Source organism: Melozone crissalis, unplaced genomic scaffold (assembly GCF_028551555.1).
Source record: "Melozone crissalis strain CALT ecotype California unplaced genomic scaffold, PUWL_Pcris_2 ptg000034l_1, whole genome shotgun sequence".
Classification (NCBI taxonomy): Eukaryota; Metazoa; Chordata; class Aves; order Passeriformes; family Passerellidae; genus Melozone; species Melozone crissalis.
Window position 1 is genome coordinate 7521276 of NW_026535812.1, and position 19147 is coordinate 7540422.

The 19147-nt window shown below is 54.3% G+C and overlaps 5 non-coding genes across 5 annotated transcripts; all 5 read left to right on the plus strand.

Moving 5' to 3' along the window:
• Window positions 1–3849: 3849 nt before the first annotated feature.
• TRNAS-AGA (transfer RNA serine (anticodon AGA)) lies at window positions 3850–3931 on the plus strand. Its single transcript has one exon. It is a non-coding gene; the product is annotated as a tRNA-Ser (tRNA).
• A 1959-nt stretch (window positions 3932–5890) lies between these two features.
• TRNAQ-CUG (transfer RNA glutamine (anticodon CUG)) lies at window positions 5891–5962 on the plus strand. Its single transcript has one exon. It is a non-coding gene; the product is annotated as a tRNA-Gln (tRNA).
• A 7655-nt stretch (window positions 5963–13617) lies between these two features.
• Window positions 13618–13699, plus strand: TRNAS-AGA (transfer RNA serine (anticodon AGA)). The gene has a single exon. It is a non-coding gene; the product is annotated as a tRNA-Ser (tRNA).
• A 764-nt stretch (window positions 13700–14463) lies between these two features.
• On the plus strand, window positions 14464–14535 carry TRNAM-CAU (transfer RNA methionine (anticodon CAU)). Its single transcript has one exon. It is a non-coding gene; the product is annotated as a tRNA-Met (tRNA).
• A 1126-nt stretch (window positions 14536–15661) lies between these two features.
• TRNAQ-CUG (transfer RNA glutamine (anticodon CUG)) lies at window positions 15662–15733 on the plus strand. The gene has a single exon. It is a non-coding gene; the product is annotated as a tRNA-Gln (tRNA).
• The last annotated feature ends 3414 nt before the right edge of the window (window positions 15734–19147 follow it).

Consider the following 19147-nt stretch of genomic DNA (forward strand, 5'->3'; position numbering starts at 1 on the left):
GACTGAGAATACAAGGTGGGGAAATATCCTTCATGGCAACAGAACATTGAGGGTGTGAGCTCTGTTATCCCTTGAGCGCCTGAGTCTGCAGCACCCAGTCCACTGAAGTCCACACTGGGTGACTCAGGTTTGCCTGGAGCTCAGGGATTTTCCCAGCTCTTCCACATCACAATGACACCTGCTCTGCTGCTCTGGGAGACTGATCCCGTGTCCCTTTGAAATGTAAAATGCATGGAATGGGAAACCCCATCCCAGAGCCAGAAAACAACAGCCATGGGCTCCCTGCCCTCAGCCCTTTCCCCAAAGGCACCAGCCAGGTCTCTGCCCCTGGGATGAGCACGCTGAGTAAAGCAGGTCAGTGTGGCTGTGGGTCTGTCTCAGGGAAGGACACAGCATCTCTTTGATCACAAAACCAGGCCGTGGCACAGCCTGTCACTGTAAGCAAGTTCCCCATGGCTGTCACTCAGGCCTGCAGGGGACATCCTTTCAGGTGAACATGGACTTCCCTTGCCACTGAGCTTTGCCACCTTCCCACACAGTTGAGTCTCTTCCCCACTATGGGGTTGTGCAGTGTTGACTTTGTGCCTCAACTGACCCTCAGTCTTCTGCATATCTGTGATAACCCATGAAAGAAATGATTCTCAGGATGAACCTGAGTGTCTGCACTGAAAGCTCCTGAGAGATGAGGTGAGGAGTCACTTCATGGCTGACTTTAACTGTAACTGGACCATAAAGAACCATCAAGAAGAACGAGTGACAGAAAGTTATAGACACTGAGCAAATACATTTCAATTCACGTTATAAACTGGCTTGGGACCTCCAGTTTGAGTTGCCTTAAGCAGCTGGGACGTACATTAATCATCTCCAAGTTGGGTGGTGTGAAACTGGTGAAGAATGTCTGAGATGACAGAGACAGGGACCTGATCAGCATCGAGGCCTGGCAAGTGGCCACTCCCAGGAGTTTGGATGTTTCACAAAGAAGGAATGTTTGTGGCCCCACAGGGCTCTGGGACCCAGCATAAAAGGCTGCTCTGCTGCAGGCTCTGCATCCTGGTCTCTGGCCTCCCTTTCCTCGAGGAACCAGGTAAGCCTGAGCCCGCTCCATCGCTCCCTGTGGGCTGAGCTGCTCTCATGGAGGCTGCCCGGCTTGATCCTTGGGCTGCCTCAGCTGGGCCCTGGCACAGAACTGTTGGAGGGCCGTCAGCCTTTCCATGCTGGGGGCTGGGGCCAGCTGGGAAGAGGGGCCTTTGTTGCAGCAGAAGGGGATCAATGGGGCTGAGCCTCAGGAGGATGTGTCCAGCAGAATTTGCACCTGCCCTGGTGTAACAAAATGTGCCAGTGCAAGCCGGGACATTGTCTGACACGGCCATGTGTGCTCTGGAGATGGGCTGTGACCAGTCTTTCCACAGGGCCCTTAAAACCACTGTGCTGGCTCCTCTTGCTGAAGTGGGGCGGCCTTCGCGTGCCGTGCCACTCGCAGGGCAGCAGGAGGGTGGTGGGAGCTGTAGGCACAGAGTGTGTGTTGGAGACCAAATGTGTCCCTGGCGAGAGCTGAGGGACAGAGAGACAGAGTGATGCTGAGGCTGGGTGGTGCTCCCTGCTCTGTGTTGCAGCTTTGCCTCCCGCACCGAGAGATGTCTTGCTGCAGACCCTGTCCCCCACGGCCCTGCGGCCCCTGTGGCCCAACGCCCCTTGCCAGCAGCTGCACTGAGCCCTGCAATGCCCGCTGCGCTGACTCCACGGTGTACATCGAGCCTTCGCCGGTGGTGGTGACCCTGCCGGGCCCCATCCTCACCTCCTTCCCTCAGAGCACAGCCGTGGGATCTTCTCTGTCAGCTGCTGTGGGCAGCTCCCTCAGCACCGCGGGGGTTCCCATCTCTTCTGGGGGCTCCCTTGGCCTGGGGGGCTCAGGCCTGTGCCTGCCTTTCTCCCGCTGCGGTCAGATCTGCTGAGGCCGGCGCATCATCCCCGCTCTCCTTGGCAGACGGGCCCATCTCTTGCCCTCCCTGGCCCCCCACACGTCTTCCTTGGTCTCTGTTCTGTGCCGCCGCTTTTGCTCCTTCTCATTAAAGCCTTTGTGCAGCAGTGCTGGAGAGTCGTGGTCCTTTGTTCTCCTCCTCCCTCACCTACCACCTGCCCTGCCAGAGTGAGCACTGGCTGCTGTCCTGAGCTTACCAGCAGCTGCACTAAGAACTCCCAGAAATTACACCAGAGAACCAAACCTCAGCACTGAGCTTCAGCCTGGAACCTGGAGATCACAGCCCAAGCAGGGCCCAGTGCCAATTTGTTCTTTGTGAGAATTATTGCAGATATTTGTATGACACGTCATTCCTGTCAAAGCTTCTTCACAAAAGCATAGCTAAATCAGTCCTGTCTCTTGCATTAGTGATGTTGCGATGTGTCAGTGGTGTGAGTGCAGGACTGTGGGCTGGAAAGGAGAAAAGTTCTTCTTTTCATGCCTGGACATCGGGCGTTTGACGGCAAAGTTCACTGTGTTACTGACTGAATTAATGTAGCATAAATAGAATATTGATTTGAAATCAATGATTAATGTTGAATAGGGAGACTGTGCATTGAGAAGTGCATGGTACGCAAAGGATATGGCTACAATATGAAGAGGTTGCAAAAAGGTTTGGCACCACTTGGTGCACAGTCACAGCAAGGATCTAATTTCAAATTCACAGTTACAGCATTCATTCCATTATCAAGTCTCTCTCTCACATGCAGACACACACACAGTCTCTGTATTTAGGTGTGTACATACACCTATTGAAAATTCCCCTCAAAAATGACCAGTCTTGGAAAATATTTTGGTTTCCTGAATGCCACAACATTCCTGTTTCACACTTTCAGAGAAAGTGCCAACACAAACTGTGGCCAGGATGAAACCCTGATATGACTAAAGCCCAGTCTCTTACAACTCTATGAAGAGTGGCCCAAAATGAGACCATTTGAGCTCTCCTGGCCCACAGCAGGCTGTGACCAGCAATGGCCCTGAGTGGGACGGCTCTCACAGCCAGTGAACTCTCAGGGTTGCTGTACTTGGAGGATTGCCCAAGAAGGACGAGTCCCAGGCTGATACCCTCACTCCTTGAGGCCTGACCCTTCCCCCTTGGGGAGATGCAAAGGCATCCAAAGTGAGTGTTTCACTGACCACTGAGGGGAATTTTTCACAGGTACGTTGATTGTACCGACTCTTCACACCTGTGTGCATGCACATCTGCATATATTTGCTACAGCAAATCTGGGAGAAATACTGCCTCCTTGGATGTCTAAGTACCTTGGAGATCTAAGTAAGTTAGGCCTGTCAGGAAGGTTAAGTTCCAGATATAGATTTACCTAGATGGTGCTTAGTGTTGTTTTTGCTAAGTTGCGAAGTATAACTTTGAAGTTGTAAGTGAGGTTAAATTCTATGAAATACTTTTCCTCTGTAAAATTTTAAGCCTCTGTCAAGCTTATAGGCCAAGTTCCTTTGTATCATTACCCTCACTGTCTTTTATCATACACACACAGGGATACTCATATACATAGATACAGAAACACACACAACAACCTTTTTTCAATAGTTGTTGGTTGATTTCTGTTTTGATTGGTTGGATGTTGTTTGGTTTTGTCGTTGGTTGCTTTATCTTGTTGTACATTAAGTGTCCTGTAAGTAGGAGAGTGAATGTTGCCCAGGCCGTTTGTTGTTGCTATTTGCTTAATATGCAAAGTATTTTCTGGTGCTGGCTTGGGAGTGATTTTTCAGGCATGTGCAGCAGTGTTTGTTGAGAGGAGCCTTGTTCAGAAGTGCGTGGGTGTGGGTGTGTTGGCCCAGGGCAGGTGATGAGCAGGGCAGGGCTGGAGCAGGTAGTTGTGGCCGAGTGGTGAAGGCGATGGACTAGAAATCCATTGGGGTTTCCCCGCGCAGGTTCGAATCCTGCCAACTACGGGCACGCGCCCCTTTTGGGCTGCGGGCATCTGACCAGGAGCACAGGCAGCACCCACAGGTGGGTGCCATGGACAGCAGCTGCACCTGCCCCGGGGTTCCTGCACTTGCAGCCCCAACAATGGAGAAGGACAGGGGAAATGCAGACTGGAACTGAGCATTTCATCCCCTCCCAGTGGCACCAAGTGTTAAATGCAAGGACTCTCAGCTTGACCAACTGCTTGGCACAAAGTGGTCAGAATTCAGAGCTTTTGCTTCTGAGTACCCGTGAGCAGCATTGAGCTGAGGAGGCAAAATTTGCAGAGGAAAAAGAAAAGAATTGTTTCTGCTAGCAATTCCAAGCAAAGACAACCCATGTCCCATGTTGGCCATGAAAGATCTGAAGTGCTGGGCAGGAGCAGTGTTGCAGCTTGCTGGGAGCACAGGTGTATTTGTGGTGAGGGCTGGAGGTGTGAGGATGTTGGTGGATTTCAGGTGGGCTGATGGATGGCCAGGCTGCAGGCTGTGTGCAGGGTGCATTGAGCAGGTGCAGGGCAGGGTGGGTGTGGAAGGGGCAGTGAGTGTGCAGGGCTGTGTGTGGAAAGTGTGTGAGAAGGGCAAGGGCTGGGTCTGGATGTGCATAGCACAGGCTGAAGTGAGGTGAATGGCCAGGGTGTGTATTCAGTTGGGTGGGGGGGGCAGATGAGAGAGCAAGGGCAGGAGTGAGGGGCAGCAGTGGCGGGCAGCATGAGGCTGCAGTGAGGGCAATGGCAGGCAGGTGTGAGGAAGAGCAGAGTGGTGCAGCGGGAGCGTGTTGGGCCCATAACCCAGAGGTCGATGGATCGAAACCATCCTCTGCTAAGGCACTTTTGCACTCAGCCTGCCTCGCCCAACAACTTTGACCCTGCTTGGCCACAGCTATTAGGGCGAGGCTGGCCATAGCCTTCCTCTTCCCTCTACACCATCTACATCCTGTGAGTAAAAATGATAGAACCTGTATAAGACACCTGGGCTCTCCTGGTCCCGAAGAGTGCAGCACATTCCCTCCACAAGTACTTGTACCACAGAGCAGCTCAGCGGCTGCTCCTGCTCCCCTCAGCCGGGATGCAGCCCAGGACTCCAGGCACCTCCAGCCCAGCAGGCACACACTGTCTTTGAGCCAGGTCGGCCTTGGCAACAGCCAAATGCAGGGGCTGCCCTGGATCCTGCACAGACTCCCAGAGAGTGGTGAGACTCTGCAGCCAGGTGGGCAGAGAACTTTGTGCTTCTCCACACCTGTGCATCAGGCTGGGGTGGCAATGGGGCTGAGGCCCTGAGTGGCCTTGTATTTGCTTTGTCTCCAGCCGTGCTTTGAGCAGGCATTTGGACTTGGGTCCTCCTGGGATGCCTTTGAGTCAAGTTCCTTGCAAGGGGGAAGAGTAGGCAGAGAGGGTTCCGCTCTCCTGGCTGTGCAGCATAGGCAGTGAGTGAACTTCTCCCTCACAGGAACTGGAGGTCAGTCATTGCTCTGCCCTTGGTGTGTCAGCTGTCCTTTGTCCTTGCTGCTCCAGCCCCTTTGCTGGGTTCAGCAGAGGGTCTTTGTTGAGCTTTTGTAGAGATGGGGCAAAGTTTCCCTCTCCATAGTCCTTAAGGAGCTGGAGTGGCTTGATCTGGAGAGGAGAAGGCAAGGAGGCTTGTGGGGTGTGAAGGTAACTTGGGCAGGTAAGTTTGCCTGAGTGAGAAAGGGTTGTTGCCATTTGGGAAGGAGAAGATGTTGGGTGGTTTGAAGCGTGGCACGTGTAAGAGAGGCCCTGTCAGGCTTGGAGGGAGCTGTGGTGCTGTTGGCCTGAAGTTTGGTGTGAAGTGAGAGTGTGTGTAGGGCGTGCAGGAAGGCTGCAGTTGGTGTGAGGAGATGTGCAGAGCAGTGGAGAGGCAGGCAGCCTTGTCTGGGGCCATAAGGCTGAGGCAGGCTGAGCACAGGGGCCCCAGGTGAGCTGGGCAGGAGGTCCTATGGTGTAATGGTGAGCACTCTGGACTCTGAATCCAGTGATCTGAGTTCGAATCTCAGTAGGACCTGAGCCTTTTGGTTGCCTCAGCATGCTTGCCCTCAGCATGCGTACACTCTCACCCCTCTCCTCTGCTGCTGCTGCACTGCTGCACTCTTCTCTCATCCAGCACACAGCACCTGAGCTGCACAACACCCACTCCCAATGGGCCAGGCACAGGACTCTGCTCTGGGACCACTGCCTCCTGTCTTGGATGCATCCAAAACCAGAGACTGGGATACACGCTCTGGGCAGCTGATTCCAGGTTGCATCATTCCCGCAGGAACAGCAGGGCACTCTGTGTGCCATTACTGGAATGCCCACCACTGTCAATGTCTCTTTTTTTCTCCTTTCCTCTGCGGCTCCTTTTCCTCTTTTCCCTGCCAATTCCTTTCTATTGCTCAGCAATCCATTCAAGGAGCTCCAGCAGCACTGGGAAGTGCCCCATCATTGGGCTTCCATTTGTTTCCATGGGAGAGGGAAGGATCTCCCTGGCAGGGCAGGTGGTAGGTGAGGGAGGAGAACAAAGGACCACGACTCTCCAGCACTGCTGCACAAAGGCTTTAATGAGAAGGAGCAAAAGCGGCGGCACAGAACAGAGACCAAGGAAGACGTGTGGGGGGCCAGGGAGGGCAAGAGATGGGCCCGTCTGCCAAGGAGAGCGGGGATGATGCGCCGGCCTCAGCAGATCTGACCGCAGCGGGAGAAAGGCAGGCACAGGCCTGAGCCCCCCAGGCCAAGGGAGCCCCCAGAAGAGATGGGAACCCCCGCGGTGCTGAGGGAGCTGCCCACAGCAGCTGACAGAGAAGATCCCACGGCTGTGCTCTGAGGGAAGGAGGTGAGGATGGGGCCCGGCAGGGTCACCACCACCGGCGAAGGCTCGATGTACACCGTGGAGTCAGCGCAGCGGGCATTGCAGGGCTCAGTGCAGCTGCTGGCAAGGGGCGTTGGGCCACAGGGGCCGCAGGGCCGTGGGGGACAGGGTCTGCAGCAAGACATCTCTCGGTGCGGGAGGCAAAGCTGCAACACAGAGCAGGGAGCACCACCCAGCCTCAGCATCACTCTGTCTCTCTGTCCCTCAGCTCTCGCCAGGGACACATTTGGTCTCCAACACACACTCTGTGCCTACAGCTCCCACCACCCTCCTGCTGCCCTGCGAGTGGCACGGCAGGCGAAGGCTGCCCCACTCCAGCAAGAGGAGCCAGCACAGTGGCTTTAAGGGCCCTGTGGAAAGACTGGTCACAGCCCATCTCCAGAGCACACATGGCCGTGTCAGACAATGTCCCGGCGTGCACTGGCACATTTTGTTACACCAGGGCAGATGCAAATTCTGCTGGGCACATCCCCCTGAGGCTCAGCCCCATTGATCCCTTCTGCTGCAACAAAGGCCCCTCTTCCCAGCTGGCCCCAGCCCCCAGCATGGAAAGGCTGACGGCCCTCCAACAGTTCTGTGCCAGGGCCCAGCTGAGGCAGCCCAAGGATCAAGCCGGGCAGCCTCCATGAGAGCAGCTCAGCCCACAGGGAGCGATGGAGCGGGCTCAGGCTTACCTGGTTCCTCGAGGAAAGGGAGGCCAGAGACCAGGATGCAGAGCCTGCAGCAGAGCAGCCTTTTATGCTGGGTCCCAGAGCCCTGTGGGGCCACAAACATTCCTTCTTTGTGAAACATCCAAACTCCTGGGAGTGGCCACTTGCTAGGCCTCGATGCTGATCAGGTCCCTGCCTCTTCATCCCGGCCTGTTCCTCTTTGTACCAACCAAAATCCTGTGATGACTCTGAGAAGAACTTTGGGATTAAATGGAGCTAAAAATGATCTACCTAAAATGGCTTCATAAATTTCTCTGGACAACCTGTTCCAGGGCATCAGTCCTCTTAAGGGAAAAGTCTCCTTTCCAATATCTAATCTAAATATACCTATGCTTTCAGTTTTGAATTGGTAGCCCTTGAACCATCCCTACACACCCCAGCCAGGTATCCTTCCATTTCTTAACTGAATGTCTCCTAGAAGCCCTCTCCTCTCTTTGCTATGCAGCCCCAACCCTCTCATCCTGTCCTTACAGGCTAATGGCTCCAGCTGCCAGGTGCTCTTTGTGGCTCCTCTGGACCCACTGCAGCAGGCCCGTGTGTTTCTTAGGCTGTGGGTCCTAGGGCTGCAGGCAGTACCCCAGGTACGGTGTCAGGAGAGCCGAGCAGAGCAGGACAATCCCCTCCCTCAACCTGCTGCCCACACTGCTCGGGATGCAGCCCAGAATAAGATTGGAATTTTGCACTGGGCTGCTCGCTGGCAGTGCAGGTTCATGTTCAGAATTTCAACCACCAGAACCTGCAGGTCTCCCTCCACAGGGCTGCTCTCATTCCACTGAAGGCCTACTAGGCTGTGTCCAGGTTTGGGATTGTCCTTGCCTTGGCATTTGACAACCAGAGCTCTGCCCTCAGCTTGGGAAGTTGGGATCCTGCAGAAAACAAGGAATTAAACACGTAGGAAGGTGATCAAAGGCATGCCTACATCTCTCCCTGAAAGACAAATTGACCCATTTTCCCAAACACAAATTAACCCACTTTGCTCAGTGTGTCCAGCCCTGAGGTTGGGATCTGGATGGCAGCTTTGGGGCAGAGGCTGAGGGCAGGAAGCACAAAGCTCATGGCTCCTTTTCCTGGGGCAGGCATCATTTGCCCATTCACCTAATATCATACTTCAAAGGGATATTGGATCAGTCTCCCAAGAGCTTGTTGGTGTCATTGTGCTGTGGAAGAGTTGGGAAAATCCATGAGCTTCAGGCAAACCTGAATCATGCTGATGTGGAAATGAGTGCACACAGTGCCGTGGACTCAGGCATTCCATGGATACCACAGCACATGGCCTCTCTTCCATGAAGTATTTTGCCTTTGTCAGGGGCATTTCCAGACCTTTTAGGACCAGTCTGAGACCACATTGTACATCCATTTATTCATGTGCTGCAGCTCCAGCTTTCCACAAGGCATTGCCATTAGGAGGCTGCTCAAGTGCTCAGGGGATGCAGGGTGACCCAGGATAATGGAGAGTGGGAGAGACCTGTGGAAGTTCTTTGCTCCCTCTCTGAGAAGAACAAACTTCCCAGCTGCCACCAGAAGCTGTGGGCCTTGTCCCATTGTCCTCTGAACACTGCCATTATCAGACAGGTGCCTGTCCCATGAGCAGCACTTCCAGGGATGCCCTGCACTCCCAGGAGGCCACCAGGAGATGGAAAGGGCTCCTACAGATGAGCCTCCCAGGTCCTCGATGGGGAGGACCAGCAGGAGATGACACTGGGGCTGTCTGCACTGATGAGCCAGGGGTGGAGGGGGACATGGAGCTGCTGCCTCCACCACCTCCTGGCAGTTCTGGAGAGAATGGAGCTAAACTCTCCTGAGAGCTGCACTGTCACAGGACAAGAGGCAGCAATCACAAGAGGCAAGAAAGGAAATGCCAGAGTTCCCTGGAGGAGGACAAGGGACAGGCCTGGGAGAGCTGTACCAGGGGTGCTGATCTCTTTTGTAAGCTGTGTCTGTGCTTAGATGTCAGCAGGACAAGGCCCAGAGCCTGCTGAGCAGCTGGGGCAGTGTGATCTGCCCAGAGCAGTTGACAGGAGCACAAGAACCTCCAGAGTTCCACACAGACCTGCTGGGGGTGGTGTGGGGTACTCTGAGTCATTACAGTCCTTGAGCTGCCCCCAAAAGACCCTGCCGGGGGAGACAGCAAATGCAGGAGATTGCAGACAAGCACCAGGTGATCCATGACTGAGAATACAAGGTGGGGAAATATCCTTCATGGCAGCAGAACATTGAGGGTGTGAGCTCTGTTATCCTTTGAGCGCCTGAGTCTGCAGCACCCAGTCCACTGAAGTCCACACTGGGTGACTCAGGTTTGCCTGGAGCTCAGGGATTTTCCCAGCTCTTCCACATCACAATGACACCTGCTCTGCTGCTCTGGGAGACTGATCCCGTGTCCCTTTGAAATGTAAAATGCATGGAATGGGAAACCCCATCCCAGAGCCAGAAAACAACAGCCATGGGCTCCCTGCCCTCAGCCCTTTCCCCAAAGGCACCAGCCAGGTCTCTGCCCCTGGGATGAGCACGCTGAGTAAAGCAGGTCAGTGTGGCTGTGGGTCTGTCTCAGGGAAGGACACAGCATCTCTTTGATCACAAAACCAGGCCGTGGCACAGTCTGTCACTGTAAGCAAGTTCCCCATGGCTGTCACTCAGGCCTGCAGGGGACATCCTTTCAGGTGAACATGGACTTCCCTTGCCACTGAGCTTTGCCACCTTCCCACACAGTTGAGTCTCTTCCCCACTATGGGGTTGTGCAGTGTTGACTTTGTGCCTCAACTGACCCTCAGTCTTCTGGAGGTCTGTGATAACCCATGAAAGAAATGATTCTCAGGATGAACCTGAGTGTCTGCACTGAAAGCTCCTGAGAGATGAGGTGAGGAGTCATTTCATGGCTGACTTTAACAGTAATTGGAGCACAATTAACCATCAAGAAAAACAAACAGCAGAAAATTATTGACACGACACAAATACTTTTCAATTCACGTTTTACATGGGTTTCGGACCTCCAAATGAAATTGCCTTAGGAAGCTGGGACACATATTAATGATTTCCAAGATGGGTTGTGTGAAACTGGTGAAAAACGCCTGAGATGAAAGAGGCAGGGTCCTGATCAGCATCGAGGCCTGGCAAGTGGCCACTCCCAGGAGTTTGGATGTTTCACAAAGAAGGAATGTTTGTGGCCCCACAGGGCTCTGGGACCCAGCATAAAAGGCTGCTCTGCTGCAGGCTCTGCATCCTGGTCTCTGGCCTCCCTTTCCTCGAGGAACCAGGTAAGCCTGAGCCCGCTCCATCGCTCCCTGTGGGCTGAGCTGCTCTCATGGAGGCTGCCCGGCTTGATCCTTGGGCTGCCTCAGCTGGGCCCTGGCACAGAACTGTTGGAGGGCCGTCAGCCTTTCCATGCTGGGGGCTGGGGCCAGCTGGGAAGAGGGGCCTTTGTTGCAGCAGAAGGGGATCAATGGGGCTGAGCCTCAGGGGGATGTGCCCAGCAGAATTTGCACCTGCCCTGGTGTAACAAAATGTGCCAGTGCAAGCCGGGACATTGTCTGACACGGCCATGTGTGCTCTGGAGATGGGCTGTGACCAGTCTTTCCACAGGGCCCTTAAAGCCACTGTGCTGGCTCCTCTTGCTGAAGTGGGGCGGCCTTCGCGTGCCGTGCCACTCGCAGGGCAGCAGGAGGGTGGTGGGAGCTGTAGGCACAGAGTGTGTGTTGGAGACCAAATGTGTCCCTGGCGAGAGCTGAGGGACAGAGAGACAGAGTGATGCTGAGGCTGGGTGGTGCTCCCTGCTCTGTGTTGCAGCTTTGCCTCCCGCACCGAGAGATGTCTTGCTGCAGACCCTGTCCCCCACGGCCCTGCGGCCCCTGTGGCCCAACGCCCCTTGCCAGCAGCTGCACTGAGCCCTGCAATGCCCGCTGCGCTGACTCCACGGTGTACATCGAGCCTTCGCCGGTGGTGGTGACCCTGCCGGGCCCCATCCTCACCTCCTTCCCTCAGAGCACAGCCGTGGGATCCTCTCTGTCAGCTGCTGTGGGCAGCTCCCTCAGCACCGCGGGGGTTCCCATCTCTTCTGGGGGCTCCCTTGGCCTGGGGGGCTCAGGCCTGTGCCTGCCTTTCTCCCGCTGCGGTCAGATCTGCTGAGGCCGGCGCATCATCCCCGCTCTCCTTGGCAGACGGGCCCATCTCTTGCCCTCCCTGGCCCCCCACACGTCTTCCTTGGTCTCTGTTCTGTGCCGCCGCTTTTGCTCCTTCTCATTAAAGCCTTTGTGCAGCAGTGCTGGAGAGTCGTGGTCCTTTGTTCTCCTCCTCCCTCACCTACCACCTGCCCTGCCAGAGTGAGCACTGGCTGCTGTCCTGAGCTTACCAGCAGCTGCACTAAGAACTCCCAGAAATTACACCAGAGAACCAAACCCCAGTCACTGTGCTTCAGCCTGGAACCTGAAGACCACAGCCCTGCAGGGGCCAGTGCAAATTTTTTCTTTGTGAGAATTATTGCAGATATTTTGCATGACATGTCGTTCCTGTCAAAGCTTCTTCACAAAAGCATAGCTAAATCAGTCCTGTCTCTTCCATTAGTGATGTGTGGATGTGTCAATGGTGTGAGTGCAGGACTGTGGGCTGGAAAGGAGAAAAGTTCTTCTTTTCATGCCTGGACATCGGGCATTTGACAGCGAAGTTCACTGTGTTACTGACTAAATGAATGAAGCATAAATAGAATATTGATTTGAAATCAATGATTAATGTTGAATAGGGAGACTGTGCATTCAGAAGTGTACGATACACAAAGGATATGGCTACAATATGAAGTGGGTGCAAAAGGGTTTGTAAGCAAACGACCCACAGTCACAGAAAGGACTTAATTTCAAATTCACAGTGACAACATTCATACCATTATCTATTCGCTCTCTCACATGCACACACACACACACACACACACACACACACACACTCTGCATTTAGGTGTGTACATACACCTATTGAAAATTCCCCTCAAAAATGACCAGTCTTGGAAAATGTTTTTCTTTCCTGAACACCACAACATCACCATTGTCACACTTTCAAAGAAAGTGCCAACACAAACTGTGGCCAGGATGAAACCCTGATATGACTAAAGCTCAGTCTCTTACAACCCTATGAAGAGTGGCCCAAAATGAGACCATTTGAGCTCTCCTGGCCCACAGCAGGCTGTGACCAGCAATGGCCCTGAGTGGGACGGCTCTCACAGCCAGTGAACTCTCAGGGTTGCTGTACTTGGAGGATTGCCCAAGAAGGACGAGTCCCAGGCTGATACCCTCACTCCTTGAGGCCTGACCCTTCCCCCTTGGGGAGATGCAAAGGCATCCAAAGTGAGTGTTTCACTGACCACTGAGGGGAGTTTTTCACAGTAATTTCTGTTGCGTGTACCGACTCTTCACACCTGTGTGCATGCACATCTGCATATATTTGCTATAGCAAATCTGGGAGAAATACTGCCTCCTTGGATGTCTAAGTACCTTGGAGATCTAAGTAAGTTAGACCTGTCAGGAAGGTTAAGTTCCAGATATAGATTTACCTAGATTGTGCTTAGTATTGTTTTTGCTAAGTTGCGAAGTATAACTTTGAAGTTGTAAGTGAGGTTAAATGCTATGAAGTGCTTTTCCTCGGTCAAATTTTAAGGGTACAATATTAGTTGGGTTTCAGGTATAAGTTAAGTTAAAATACTGTTAAGTTTGAGTGCTGTCAAGCTTTTAGGCTGTTTGCTTATATCCTTGCCCACACTGTCTTTTGTCACACACACACTCACACACTGATACTCATACACATAGGCACAGAAACACACACAACACCCACTTTTCAATAGTTGTTGGTTGATTTCTGTTTTGATTGGTTGGATTTTGTTTGGTTTTGTCGTTGGTTGCTTTATCTTGTTGTACATTAAGTGTCCTGTAAGTAGGAGAGTGAATGTTGCCCAGGCAGTTTGTTGTTGATATTTGCTTAATATGCCAAGCGTTTTTTGGTGCTGGCCTTGGGAGTGATTTTTCAGGCATGTGCAGCAGTGTTTGTGGAGAGGAGCCTTGTTCAGAAGTGCGTGGGTGTGGGTGTGTTGGCCCAGGGCAGGTGATGAGCAGGGCAGGGCTGGAGCAGGTAGTTGTGGCCGAGTGGTGAAGGCGATGGACTAGAAATCCATTGGGGTTTCCCCGCGCAGGTTCGAATCCTGCCAACTACGGGCACGCGCCCCTTTTGGGCTGCGGGCATCTGACCAGGAGCACAGGCAGCACCCACAGGTGGGTGCCATGGACAGCAGCTGCACCTGCCCCGGGGTTCCTGCACTTGCAGCCCCAACAATGGAGAAGGACAGGGGAAATGCAGACTGGAACTGAGCATTTCAACCCCTCCCAGTGGCACCACTTGCGAACTGCAAGGTCTCTCATCTTCACCAACTGCTTGGCACATAGTGGTCAGAATTCAGAACTTTTGCTTCTGATTACCCATGAGCAGCATTGAGCTGAGGAGGCAAAATTTGCAGAGGAAAAAGAAAAGAATTCTTTCTGCTGGCAATTCCAAGTAAAGACATCTCATGCCCCATGTTGGCCATGAAAGATCTGAAGTGTTGGGCAGGAGCAGTGTTGCGGCTTGCTGGGAGCACAGGTGTATTTGTGGTGAGGGCTGGAGGTGTGAGGATGTTGGTGGATTTCAGGTGGGCTGATGGATGGCCAGGCTGCAGGCTGTGTGCAGGGTGCATTGAGCAGGTGCAGGGCAGGGTGGGTGTGGAAGGGGCAGTGAGTGTGCAGGGCTGTGTGCGGGAGATGTGTGAGAAGGGCAAGGGCTGGGCCTGGATGTGCATAGCACAGGCTGAAGTGAGGTGAATGGCCAGGGTGTGTATTCAGTGGGGTGGGGGGGCAGATGAGAGAGGAAGGGCAGGAGTGAGGGGCAGCAATGGCGGGCAGCATGAGGCTGCAGTGAGGGCAATGGCAGGCAGGCATGAGGAGGAGCAGAGTGGCGCAGCGGGAGCGTGCTGGGCCCATAACCCAGAGGTCGATGGATCAAAACCATCCTCTGCTAAGGCACTTTTTGCACTCAGCCTGCCTTGCCCAACAACTTTGACCCTGCTTGGCCACAGCTATTAGGGCGAGGCTGGCCATAGCCTTCCTCTTCCCTCTACACCATCTACATCCTGTGAGTAAAAATGATAGAACCTGTATAAGAGCACCTGGGCTCTCCTGGTCCCGAAGAGTGCAGCACATTCCCTCCACAAGTACTTGTACCACAGAGCAGCTCAGCGGCTGCTACTGCTCCCCTCAGCCGGGATGCAGCCCAGGACTCCAGGCACCTCCAGCCCAGCAGGCACACACTGTCTTTGAGCCAGGTCGGCCTTGGCAACAGCCAAATGCAGGGGCTGCCCTGGATCCGGCACAGACTCCCAGAGAGTGGTGAGACTCTGCAGCCAGGTGGGCAGAGAACTTTGTGCTTCTCCACACCTGTGCATCAGGCTGGGGTGGCAATGGGGCTGAGGCCCTGAGTGGCCTTGTATTTGCTTTGTCTCCAGCCGTGCTTTGAGCAGGCATTTGGACTTGGGTCCTCCTGGGATGCCTTCGAGTCAAGTTCCTTGCAAGGGGGAAGAGTAGGCAGAGAGGGTTCCGCTCTCCTGGCTGTGCAGCATAGGCAGTGAGTGAACTTCTCCCTCACAGGAACTGGAGGTCAGTCATTGCTCTGCCCTTGGTGTGTCAGCTGTCCTTTGTCCTTGCTGCTCCAGCCCCTTTGCTGGGTTCAGCAGAGGGTCTTTGTTGAGCTTTTGTAGAGATGGGGCAAAGTTTCCCTCTCCATAGTCCTTAAGGAGCTGGAGTGGCTTGGTCTGGAGAAGAGAAAGCAAGGGGGCTTGTGGGGTGTCAAGGTAACTTGGGCAGGTAAGTTTGCCTGAATGAGAAAGGGCTTGTTGCCATTTGGGGAAGGAGAAGATGTTGGGTGGTTTGAAGTGTGGCACTTATACGAGAGGCCCTGTCAGGCTTGGAGGGAGCTGTGGTGCTGTTGGCCTGAAGTTTGATGTGATGGGAGAGTGTGTGTAGGGCGTGCAGGAAGGCTGCAGTTGGTGTGAGGAGATGTGCAGAGCAGTGGAGAGGCAGGCAGCCTTGTCTGGGGCCATAAGGCTGAGGCAGGCTGAGCACAGGGGCCCCAGGTGAGCTGGGCAGGAGGTCCTATGGTGTAATGGTGAGCACTCTGGACTCTGAATCCAGTGATCTGAGTTCAAATCTCAGTGGGACCTGAGCCTTTTGGTTGCCTCAGCGTGCTTGCCCTCAGCATGCGTACACTCTCACCCCTCTCCTCTGCTGCTGCTGCACTGCTGCACTCTTCTCTCATCCAGCACACAGCACCTGAGCTGCACAACACCCACTCCCAATGGGCAGGCACAGGACTCTGCTCTGGGACCACTGCCTCCTGTCTTGGATGCATCCAAAACCAGAGACTGGGATACACGCTCTGGGCAGCTGATTCCAGGTTGGATCATTCCCGCAGGAACAGCAGGGCACTCTGTGTGCCATTCCATGTGGGCCCACTTCTGTCCACAGCTCTTTTTTTCTCCTTTCCTCTGCGGCTCCTTTTCCTCTTTTCCCTGCCAATTCCTTTCTATTGCTCTGCAATCCATTCAAGGAGCTCCAGCAGCACTGGGAAGTGCCCCATCATTGGGCTTCCATTTGTTTCCATGGGAGAGGGAAGGATCTCCCTGGCAGGGCAGGTGGTAGGTGAGGGAGGAGGAGAACAAAGGACCACGACTCTCCAGCACTGCTGCACAAAGGCTTTAATGAGAAGGAGCAAAAGCGGCGGCACAGAACAGAGACCAAGGAAGACGTGTGGGGGGCCAGGGAGGGCAAGAGATGGGCCCGTCTGCCAAGGAGAGCGGGGATGATGCGCCGGCCTCAGCAGATCTGACCGCAGCGGGAGAAAGGCAGGCACAGGCCTGAGCCCCCCAGGCCAAGGGAGCCCCCAGAAGAGATGGGAACCCCCGCGGTGCTGAGGGAGCTGCCCACAGCAGCTGACAGAGAGGATCCCACGGCTGTGCTCTGAGGGAAGGAGGTGAGGATGGGGCCCGGCAGGGTCACCACCACCGGCGAAGGCTCGATGTACACCGTGGAGTCAGCGCAGCGGGCATTGCAGGGCTCAGTGCAGCTGCTGGCAAGGGGCGTTGGGCCACAGGGGCCGCAGGGCCGTGGGGGACAGGGTCTGCAGCAAGACATCTCTCGGTGCGGGAGGCAAAGCTGCAACACAGAGCAGGGAGCACCACCCAGCCTCAGCATCACTCTGTCTCTCTGTCCCTCAGCTCTCGCCAGGGACACATTTGGTCTCCAACACACACTCTGTGCCTACAGCTCCCACCACCCTCCTGCTGCCCTGCGAGTGGCACAGCACGCGAAGGCCGCCCCACTTCAGCAAGAGGAGCCAGCACAGTGGCTTTAAGGGCCCTGTGGAAAGACTGGTCACAGCCCATCTCCAGAGCACACATGGCCGTGTCAGACAATGTCCCGGCTTGCACTGGCACATTTTGTTACACCAGGGCAGGTGCAAATTCTGCTGGGCACATCCCCCTGAGGCTCAGCCCCATTGATCCCCTTCTGCTGCAACAAAGGCCCCTCTTCCCAGCTGGCCCCAGCCCCCAGCATGGAAAGGCTGACGGCCCTCCAACAGTTCTGTGCCAGGGCCCAGCTGAGGCAGCCCAAGGATCAAGCCGGGCAGCCTCCATGAGAGCAGCTCAGCCCACAGGGAGCGATGGAGCGGGCTCAGGCTTACCTGGTTCCTCGAGGAAAGGGAGGCCAGAGACCAGGATGCAGAGCCTGCAGCAGAGCAGCCTTTTATGCTGGGTCCCAGAGCCCTGTGGGGCCACAAACATTCCTTCTTTGTGAAACATCCAAACTCCTGGGAGTGGCCACATGCCAGGCCTCAATGCTGATCAGGTCCCTGCCTCTTTCATCTCAAGTGTTGTTCTTGCTCTTTGTAGAATCCAAAATCCTGTGATGACTCTTAGAATCACTTCGGGATGCAATGGACCTTATAATTATTTACCTTGAGCCCCCTGAAACGGCTTCTACAATTTCTCTGGAAAACCTCTTCCAGTGTATTAGTTGTCTCCAAGAAAAAGATTCCTATTCAATTTCCTGTCTGTATACATGTGCTTAGAGTTTTGAACTGGTAGCCCTTGAACCATCCCTACACACGCCAGCCAGGTATCCTTCCATTTCTTAACTGAATGTCTCCTAAAAGCCATCTCCTCTCTTTGCTATGCAGCCCCAACCCTCTCAGCCTGTCCTCACAGGCCAGTGGCTCCAGCTGCCTGGTGCTCTCTGTGGCTCCTCTGGACCCACTGCAGCAGGCCCGTGTGTTTCTTAGGCTGTGGGTCCTAGGGCTGCAGGCAGTACCCCAGGTACGGTGTCAGGAGAGCCGAGCAGAGCAGGACAATCCCCTCCCTCAACCTGCTGCCCACACTGCTCGGGATGCAGCCCAGAATAAGATTGGAATTTTGCACTGGGCTGCTCGCTGGCAGTGCAGGTTCATGTTCAGAATTTCAACCACCAGAACCTGCAGGTCTCCCTCCACAGGGCTGCTCTCATTCCACTGAAGGCCTACTAGGCTGTGTCCAGGTTTGGGATTGTCCTGGCCTTGGCATTTGACAACCAGAGCTCTGCCCTCAGCTTGGGAAGTTGGGATCCTGCAGAAAACAAGGAATTAAACACGTAGGAAGGTGATCAAAGGCATGATTGCATCTCTCCCTAAAAGACAAATTGACCCATTTTCCCAAACACAAATTAACCCACTTTGCTCAGTGTGTCCAGCCCTGAGGTTGGGATCTGGATGGCAGCTTTGGGGCAGAGGCTGAGGGCAGGGAGCACAAAGCTCATGGCTCCTTTTCTGGGGGCAGGCATCATTTGCCCATTCACCTAATATCACACTTCAAAGGGATATTGGATCAGTCTCCCACAGCTTGTTGGTGTCATTGCGCTGTGGAAGAGTTGGGAAAATCCATGAGCTTCAGGCAAACCTGAATCATGCTGATGTGGAAATGAGTGCACACAGGGGCTCCAGAGATTCCAGGCATACCACAGCACATGGCCTCTCTTCCATGAAGTATTTTGCCTTTGTCAGGGGCATTTCCAGACATTTTAGGACCAGTCTGAGACCACATTGTACATCCATTTATTCATGTGCTGCTGCTGCAGCTTTCCACAAGGCTTTGCCATTAGGAGGCTTCTCAAGAGCCCAGGGGATGCAGGGCGACCCAGGATAATGGAGACTGGGAGAGACCTCTGGAAGTTTTTTGGTCCCTCTCTGAGAAGAACAAACTTCCCAGCTGCCACCAGAAGCTGTGGGCCTTGTCCCATTTTCCTCTGAAAACTGCCACTGTCAGACAGGTGCCTGTCCCATGAGCAGCACTTCCAGGGATGCCCTGCACTCCCAGGAGGCCACCAGGAGATGGAAAGGGCTCCTACAGATGAGCCTCCCAGGCCCTCGATGGGGAGGACCAGCAGGAGATGACACTGGGGCTGTCTGCACTGATGAGCCAGGGGTGGAGGGGGACATGGAGCTGCTGCCTCCACCACCTCCTGGCAGTTCTGGAGAGAATGGAGCTAAACTCTCCTGAGAGCTGCACTGTCACAGGACAAGAGGCAGCAATCACAAGAGGCAAGAA